Here is a 10006-nt window from a genome sequence, read left to right as displayed (position 1 = left end):
AATCGCTCGGGTTCAGTTAGAGCCCAACGCCTCGCTCGGGTTCAGTTAGAGCCAACGCCTCACACATGCGCGCGTATGTGTACGAGAGAAACGCGCATCGCTTGGCCCCCGACCACCCACCGTAACCGGGAACTCCCCAAAATTTTCCTCGCCCTCGCTTCTACCACGGTTTTTCCATCATGGACGGCCCAAAGAATGTCATGCAACTGCGACTCTGGCCCGCCCAGGACGAAAAGCCCATTTTCTGTCATGATGTTTTGTCATAGAAGTAGGATCCCACCACATCTATGATGATACCGGGTTTTGTCACAATTATCGTCGTAGAAGTGTCATAAGTATGACAGGAAAAAAATTCGTTCGGCCCAAAATGTCACGGATGTGTCTCTTTTTTGTAGTGCAAGCAAGAATATAATAATACAATCTGAATATTAGGAATATATATGAAGTATTGATAAAAGTGGGGATCCAAAGGCGGTCTTGATCTGGTCATTGGACACAAACGCAGTACACAAAGTTGCAATGGCTAACTTTTAACTAAACAAATCACAAGGAAAAAGCTACTAGATTGATCTGCTTGTAGAGCAAGGGGTGGCAGCCGAGGAGGCAGGAGGATGTCCCAACGCATGCTAAAACTAACCTAGGTCATACAAGGCCCATGCGCCCAAGTGGAACTGATGCAACACCTTTGGACTTGTAGTTTGACTCAGATTAAGCTATAACATCAGATTGTTTCACAAATATCTCAACACTCATGAGGAATTTGAAGGTGCATCTAAATGGGTGGCAAAGAGAACCAAATCTCATTTCCAAAAAAATAGAATCACCCAATTCGGAGTCCGGATGAAAGAGATCTTAGCATTTTGAGTCAGGTATGTCTCTGCAGTCCGAATCTGAGTCCAAAACATGAGAGACTTGGACTCTATCTTCTCTTGGCCCAAAAAAATTACGTGAAATGACTTTTCTAACAACTCCTAAACTTCTCTTTTTTTCCTTATCTTCATATGTGGATAGTACAAATGTCCCATACACCTGCAATTAGACATGACGGAAAAGTCCGTGAAGTATTTTTGTCCTAAATAACATAAATAAATTATTGCATAGTTTGCATTAGAAATAACCTCACAAATTTGCAAGGATGCAATATTTTTGGTCGTATCCAAGGTAGTCATGTCCTCATCATCCTCCCCTTCTTGAATACAAAGTCGTCCTCGGCGTTGCTTAATCTGAAATGTGGCTAACAAAAGAGACAAGGTGTACATGTTGTATTTGTATATGTCATCCATTTTCACTTCCCTTGGTTTTTGCACATATGACACATGTATGCATGAGTAACTTTCATATTTCATAAAATATAAATCCAAAATATTATCACAAGAAGTGGAAGGCATGAAAATATTGCAACTGAGCTTGCACATATAAGTGAAGTTCTTATTCATATCAAAATATTGACAATGTTCATCATTAAACCATCCCAACATTGGTGAGTAAACCTTACTTGCATCAAATTTACATGCTATAACATGCTTAAATAAGCAAACATGGAGTAAGTCATTTCACAAAGAATCATCACCAAGGCTAGAAGTCATATCAAAATGATTGAACATTGATTCTTTAGCATTAACAACTAATTCAATGGGTGCACTTAATTTTTTTTGGTATTTCAGCTGTTTGATCACATGACGCATTCATGACTGTAACACGATTCTCTAAAATAGGTGGTGTACTCAAATCAACAGGTAACTCAACACAAGATGTATTCATGTTAACTAGGCTTGCGTCATTCTCTTGTGAAGTTATATCATCAATACCTTTATCATTACCTTGTGGCAAAGACATAGCTGATGTAGGTATGGATGATGACAATGATGTCGCGCTCACAATCTGAGGTGTGGCTGCTCTAATAGGTGCAACGGTGGAGGAACCAACCGGTGGTGGCAAGCATGCACTGGAATAGTAGTTGTTGTACTCACCCAATGCATCCTCCTATATCTGTCTCTCAAAGGTACAAGTGCGAACATACATACCAGTAATGCAACAAGGAATATACTGGAAATCTTGCATGAATATCATGGTTCAAACCACTAAAAGATCTATTCATTGTATCATCCTCAGATTCTTCTATGTCAAAATGATGCATATAAGATTTGAACTCTTAGTTGTAAGCATGAACAGTGTTACTGCCTTGTTTTAATTGTTCCAATTTGTGAAGCAATTCACGATGATAGTATGGAGGAAAAAATGTTGTCTCATTACAGCTTTCAAATCTTTCCAAGTTGTGGGTTGGTTATCAATGTTTTCTTACAATCACACTCCACCAAACAGAATCAAAACCAGTAAATGCTCCAGTGGCAGCTCATACTCTCTCAAGTTTAGAAAAATCATGGTGACTAAAAAACTGTTCTACTTAAATTCCCAATCTAGATAAATTGCAGATTAAATCTACCCTCAAATGACGGTAAAGAGATAACCTGACCATGTGCTTGTGTGTGTTGTCCCACCTCTCGTGAGGGTGAAGATGTGTCCGTCATCCAAGAAGTTCTATCTTCGGAACCTGTCATGATTAGTAGAAACCAGAAACAAAATTCAAGAATAATGTCCCTATGAACTACTGGGATGTGGTGGTAAAGTGCTCACACTAAAGCAAGTATCAATATCTTAGAAGTTCTTACCATGCAGCAGGTGGTGATAAGCAACCATCGGCGTTAAATAACTCCGAAGATTGAGTAAAGCGATTGCCAGGGGAACATACGTATACACGATATAGAAATATGTGTTGCTTGGAAGACTTAAATATATGGTAGCAAAATATTAGCAATAATCATTCAAACATGCAATGTTTAATAAATGCTCAACAACGGTACTGTTTTGGTCCTAGGCTAGACCGGACTAGAGACACGAGCACAGAACACTAATGAGGTCATGGCGTAGCACAACTTGCATCAATAAAGGATATGAAGTAGCTCTAGACAACAAGATATAAGTAAAGATCACAATGACAGTAAAGATAATGATGAGAAACAACTGCCAAGCAGGATATACCAACAACTCCCTCTCCAACTTTCCTCTAGAAATTGTTTTGCCAATTTTATGATAATTTTTCTCAAGAATGACACCGACTCAAGCTTTCAAATACAAAAGGAATGACTCAATTCCGATTTGATACAAGGTGTCAAAAAATTTGAAAACTAGCTTGAAAAACTGGAACAAGCTATGTTCGCGAATTTCACAGGGCAATAAGACATATTTAGAAGCTCATTTTGAGGTATCCAATATTGAAGAAGCTTCTACAACTATTCAGAAGCAGCTCATTGCTAGCTTTAATTTGAGTACTCGCAGAGCCAAAACAAACTTCATATGAGGAAGGTATGCCTGTTCTACTGAACAGTGCACAAAACAGATTCCAATCCGAATACGGTTACGAGATTGAGTCTAGATAGATCTGATTTTTTCTCTCTCATTTTTTCTCACACTTTTTTCTTTTTCTTTCTCTTCTTTTTTTCTCTGACTTTTTTTAACTTTTTTTCTTTGTATTTTTCTCTCTCCTTCTTTTCAAAACAAACTAGATAAGATGCAGATTGGATCAAGCGAAGATGTGAACGACCTCAACTATGATTACAACAATGAATGGTGGGTAGCACATGGTGGAAATTGATGGATGGGGTGGTGGACAGCGGAACTGATAACAATGCAGCAGCGATGTGACTAATGTGAACAGAACTTGAAACTCTAAAGGAACTAGACACTAAGACCGGCAACTCGACACGATGATGCAACTGAAAATTCAACTATGCGAGCACTGAAAATAAAATTGCAAAGACTCAGACTGACTTGGACAAAGTATGAACAGATCTAATTTTTTTTGTGGCTTTTTGTTTGGACAATACGTAAGAAAATAAATCTAATCTATGGATAACTGGAAATTCTCACCGAGCAAAGTGAAAACTGATACCACTTGATATAGGCGATGGTGTCCTGATCTTTCAATGAGATGATAACTATTGATTTGGTGGAGTCGACTTTGACGATCTGACAACAAACATGCACGATGTTGCGCCTTAGCAATTGCTAAACCAATCTCTTGAGATTACTGACGATGCCAAAAGCATGATCAACCTGACCACAAAGGTCTATTCATGCATGCAGTTAAAGAAAAAGCAAGAATATGATAATGCAATCTGAAATTGTGAACATATATGAAGTATTTGTTGGGGAACGTTGCAGAAAACAAAAAATTTCCTACTCGTTTCACCAAGATCATCTAGGAGTTCATCTAGCAACGAGTGATTAGATGCATCTACATACCTTTGTAGATCGCGAGTGGAAGCGTTCAAAGAACGGGGATGATGTAGTCGAACACGACGTGATCCAAATCACCGGAGATCCTAGCACCGAACGGACGGCACCTCCGTGTTCAACACACGTACGGAACAGCCACGTCTCCTCCTTCTTGATCCAGCAAGGGAGGGAGGAGAGGTTGAGGGAGATGGCACCAGCAGCAGCACGACGGCGTGGTGTTGATGGAGCTGCAGTACTCCGGCAGAGCTTCGCTAAGCACTATGGAGGTGGAGGAGGTGTTGGGGAGGGAGAAGGAGGCAACCAAAGGCCAGGGCGTTCAGGTATGAAGTCCCTCCTCTCCCCCACTATATATAGGAGGACCAAGGGGGGGTGGTGCGTAGCCTAGGAGATCCAATCTCCTATGGCCGGCGGCCAAGGGGAGGTTTCCCTCCCCCCAAGGCACCTAGGAGGTGCCTTACCCTCCTAGGACTCTTGCCCCCTTAAACCCTAGGTGCATGGGCCTATGTGGGGCTGGTGCCCTTGGCCCATTAGGCCAAGGCGCTCCCCCTTACAGCCCATGTGGCCCCCCGGGACAGGTGGACCCACCCGGTGGACCCCCGGGACAGGTGGACCCACCCGGTGGTCCCGGTACAATACCGATAACCCCGAAACTTGTCCCGATGCCCGAAACAGGACTTCCCATATATAAATCTTTACCTCCGGACCATTCCGGAACTCCTCGTGACATCCGGGATCTCATCCGGGACTCCGAACAACATTCGGGTTACTGCATATACATATCCCTACAACCCTAGCGTAACCGAACCTTAAGTGTGTAGACCCTACGGGTTCGGGAGACAAGCAGACATGACCGAGACGACTCTCCGGTCAATAACCAACAGCGGGATCTGGATACCCATGTTGGCTCCCACATGCTCCACGATGATCTCATCGGATGAACCACGATGTCGAGGATTCAATCAACCCCGTACGCTATTCCCTTTGTCTATCGATATGTTACTTGCCCGAGATTCGATCATCGGTATCCCAATACCTCATTCAATCTCGTTACCGGCAAGTCACTTTACTCGTACTGTAATGCATGATCCCGTGACCAGACACTTGGTCACTCTGAGCTCATTATGATGATGCATTACCGAGTGGGCCCAGTGATACCTCTCCGTCATACGGAGTGACAAATCCCAGTCTTGATCCATGTCACCCAACAGACACTTTCGGAGATGCCCGTAGTCTACCTTTATAGTCACCCAGTTACGTTGTGACGTTTGGCATACCCAAAGCACTCCTACGGTATCCGGGAGTTACACGATCTCATGGTCTAAGGAAAAGATACTTTGACATTGCAAAACTCTAGCAAACGAACTATACGATCTTGTGCTATGTTTAGGATTGGGTCTTGTCCATCACATCATTCTCCTAATGATGTGATCTCGTTATCAATGACATCCAGTGTCCATAGTCAGGAAATCATGACTATCTGTTGATCAACGAGCTAGTCAACTAGAGGCTCACTAGGGACATGTTGATGTCTGTTATTCACACATGTATTATGATTTCCAGATAACACAATTATAGCATGAATAAATACAATTATCATGAACAAGGAAATATAATAATAATGCTTTTATTATTGCCTCTAGGGCATATTTCCAACAGTATCCCACTTGCACTAGAGTCAATAATCTAGTTACATTGTGATGAATCGAACACCCATGGAATTCTGGTGTTGATCATGTTTTGCTCTAGGGAGAGGTTTAGTCAACGGATCTGCTACATTCAGGTCCGTATGTACTTTACAAATCTCTATATCTCCATCTTGAACATTTTCACGAATGGAGTTGAAGCGATGCTTGATGTGCCTTGTCTTCTTGTGAAACCTGGGCTCCTTGGCAAGTGCAATAGCTCCAGTGTTGTCACAGAAGAGCCTGATCGGCCCCGACGCATTGGGTATGACTCCTAGGTCGGTGATGAACTCCTTCACCCATATTGCTTCATGTGCAGCCTCCGAGGCTGCCATGTACTCCGCTTCACATGTAGATCCCGCCACGACGCTTTGCTTGCAACTGCACCAGCTTACTGCCCCACCATTCAAAATATACACGTATCCGGTTTGTGACTTATAGTCATCCAGATCTGTGTCGAAGCTAGCATCGACGTAACCCTTTACGACGAGCTCTTCGTCACCTCCATAAACGAGAAACATTTCCTTAGTCCTTTTCAGGTACTTCAGGATATTCTTGACCGCTGTCCAGTGTTCCTTGCCGGGATTACTTTGGTACCTTCCTACCAAACTGACGGCAAGGTTAACATCAGGTCTGGTACACAGCATGGCATACATAATAGAACCTATGGCTGAGGCATAGGGGATGACGCTCATCTCTTCTATATCTTCTGCCGTGGTCGGACATTGAGCTGAGCTCAATTTCATACCTTGTAACACAGGCAAGAACCCCTTCTTGGATTGATCCATATTGAACTTCTTCAATATCTTATCAAGGTATGTGCTTTGTGAAAGACCTATGAGGCGTCTCGATCTATCTCTATAGATTTTGATGCCTAATATATAAGCAGCTTCTCCAAGGTCCTTCATTGAAAAACTTTTATTCAAGTAGGCCTTGATGCTGTCCAAGAGTTCTATATCATTTCCCATCAAAAGTATGTCATCTACATATAATATGAGAAATTCTACAGAGCTCCCACTCACTTTCTTGTAAACGCAGGCTTCTCCATAAGTCTGTGTAAACCCAAACGCTTTGATCATCTCATCAAAGCGAATGTTCCAACTCCGAGATGCTTGCACCAGCCCATAAATCGAGCGTTGGAGCTTGCACACTTTGTCAGCATTCTTAGGATCGACAAAACCTTCCGGCTGTATCATATACAATTCTTCCTTAAGGAAACCATTAAGGAATGCCGTTTTGACGTCCATTTGCCATATTTCATAATCATAGAATGCGGCAATTGCTAACATGATTCGGACGGACTTCAGCTTCGCTACCGGTGAGAAAGTCTCATCGTAGTCAACCCCTTGAACTTGTCGATAACCCTTAGCGACAAGCCGAGCTTTATAGATGGTCACATTACCATCCGCGTCTGTCTTCTTCTTAATGATCCATTTATTTTCTATGGCTCGCCGCTCAACGGGCAAGTCAGTCAAAGTCCATACTTTGTTTTCATACATGGATCCTATCTCGGATTTCATGGCTTCTAGCCATTTGTCGGAATCCGGTCCCGCCATCGCTTCTTCATAGTTCGAAGGTTCAGCATGATTTCCAAGACAGGGTTGCCGTACCACTCTGGTGCAGAACGTGTCCTTGTGGACCTTCGAATTTCAGTAGGGGCTTGATCAGAAGTATCTTGATCATTATCATTAACTTCCTCTCTAGTCGGTGCTGGCACCTCAGGAACATTTTCTTGAGTTGCGCCATTTTCCGGTTCAAGAGGCAATACTTCATCAAGCTCTACTTTCCTCCCACTTACTTCTTTCGAGAGAAACTCTTTCTCCAGAAAGGACCCATTCTTGGCAACAAAGATCTTGCCTTCGGATCTGAGGTAGAAGGTGTACCCAATAGTTTCTTTTGGGTACCCTATGAAGACGCATTTTTCCGACTTGGGTTCGAGCTTTTCAGGTTGAAGTTTCTTGACATAAGCATCGCATCCCCAAACTTTTAGAAACGACAGCTTAGGTTTCTTCCCAAACCATAATTCATACGGTGTCGTCTCAACGGATTTCGACGGAGCCCTATTTAAAGTGAATGCGGCAGTCTCTAAAGCATAGCCCCAAAAAGATAGCGGTAAATCGGTAAGAGACATCATAGATCGCACCATATCTAATAGAGTGCGATTACGACGTTCGGACACACCATTATGCTGAGGTGTTCCAGGCGGCGTGAGTTGTGAAACTATTCCACATTTTCTTAAGTGTGTGCCAAACTCGTGACTCAAGTATTCTCCTCCACGATCTGATCGTAGAAACTTGATTTTCCTGTCACGTTGATTTTCAACCTCACTCTGAAATTCCTTGAACTTTTCAAAGGTTTCAGACTTGTGTTTCATTAAGTAGATATACCCATACCTACTTAAATCATCAGTGAGGGTGAGAACATAACGATAGCCACCGCGAGCCTCAACACTCATTGGACCGCACACATCAGTATGTATGATTTCCAATAAGTCGGTTGCTCGCTCCATTGTTCCTGAGAACGGAGTCTTGGTCATTTTACCCATAAGGCATGGTTCGCACGTGTCAAATGATTCATAATCAAGAGACTCTAAAAGTCCATCAGCATGGAGCTTCTTCATGCGTTTAACACCTATGTGACCAAGGCGGCAGTGCCACAAGTATGTGGGACTATCATTATCAATCTTACTTCTTTTGGTACTCACATTATGAATATGTGTAGCATCACGTTCGAGATTCATAAAGAATAAACCATTCACCATAGGAGCATGACCATAAAACATATCTCTCATAAAAATGGAACAACCATTATTCTCAGATTTAAAAGAGTAGCCATCTCGAATTAAACGAGATCCCGATACAATGTTCATGCTCAAAGCTGGCACTAAATAACAATTATTAAGGTTTAAAACTAATCCCGAAGGGAGATGCAGAGGTAGCGTGCCGACGGCGATCACATTGACCTTGGAACCATTCCCGATGCGCATCGTCACCTCGTCCTTTGCTAGTTTCCGCTTATTCCGCAGCCCCTGCTTTGAGTTACAAATGTGAGCAACTGCACCGGTATCAAATACCCAGGAGCTACTACGGGCACTAGTAAGGTACACATCAATTACATGTATATCACATATACCTTTTGTTTTGCCGGCCTTCTTATCCGCTAAGTACTTAGGGCAGTTCCGCTTCCAGTGACCGCTTCCCTTGCAATAAAAGCACTCAGTCTCGGGCTTGGGTCCATTCTTTGGCTTCTTCCCGGCAGCTTGCTTGCCGGGCGCGGCAACCTCCTTGCCGTCCTTCTTGAAGTTCTTTTTACCCTTGCCTTTCTTGAACTTAGTGGTTTTATTGACCATCAACACTTGATGTTCCTTCCTGACTTCTACCTCTGCTGATTTCAGCATAGCAAATACTTCAGGAATGGTCTTTTCCATCCCCTGCATATTGAAGTTCATCACGAAGCTCTTGTAGCTTGGTGGAAGCGACTGGAGGATTCTGTCAATGACCGCATCATCCGGGAGATTAACTCCCAGCTGAGTCAAGCGGTTATGCAACCCAGACATAGTGAGTATGTGCTCACTAACAGAACTGTTTTCCTCCATCTTACAGCTAAAGAATTTGTCGGAGACTTCATATCTCTCGACCCGGGCATGAGCTTGGAAAACCATTTTCAGCTCTTCGAACATCTCATATGCTCCATGTCTCTCAAAATGCTTTTGGAGCCCCGGCTCTAGGCTGTAAAGCATGCCGCACTGAACGAGGGAGTAGTCATCGAAACGTGCCTGCCAAGCGTTCATAACGTCTTGTTCCGCAGGGAGAACGGGTGCGTCACCAAGCGGTGCTTGTAGGACATAATCTTTCTTGGCAGCTATGAGGATGATCCTCAGGTTCTGGACCCAGTCCGTATAGTTGCTGCCATCGTCTTTCAGCTTAGTTTTCTCTAGGAACGCGTTGAAGTTGAGGACTACGTTGGCCATTTGATCTACAAGACATATTGCAAAGATTTTAGACTAAGTTCATGATAATTAAGTTCAA

Source organism: Triticum aestivum, chromosome 5B, assembly GCF_018294505.1.
Source record: "Triticum aestivum cultivar Chinese Spring chromosome 5B, IWGSC CS RefSeq v2.1, whole genome shotgun sequence".
NCBI classification, from domain to species: Eukaryota; Viridiplantae; Streptophyta; class Magnoliopsida; order Poales; family Poaceae; genus Triticum; species Triticum aestivum.
This window is presented reverse-complemented; position numbering follows the sequence as displayed.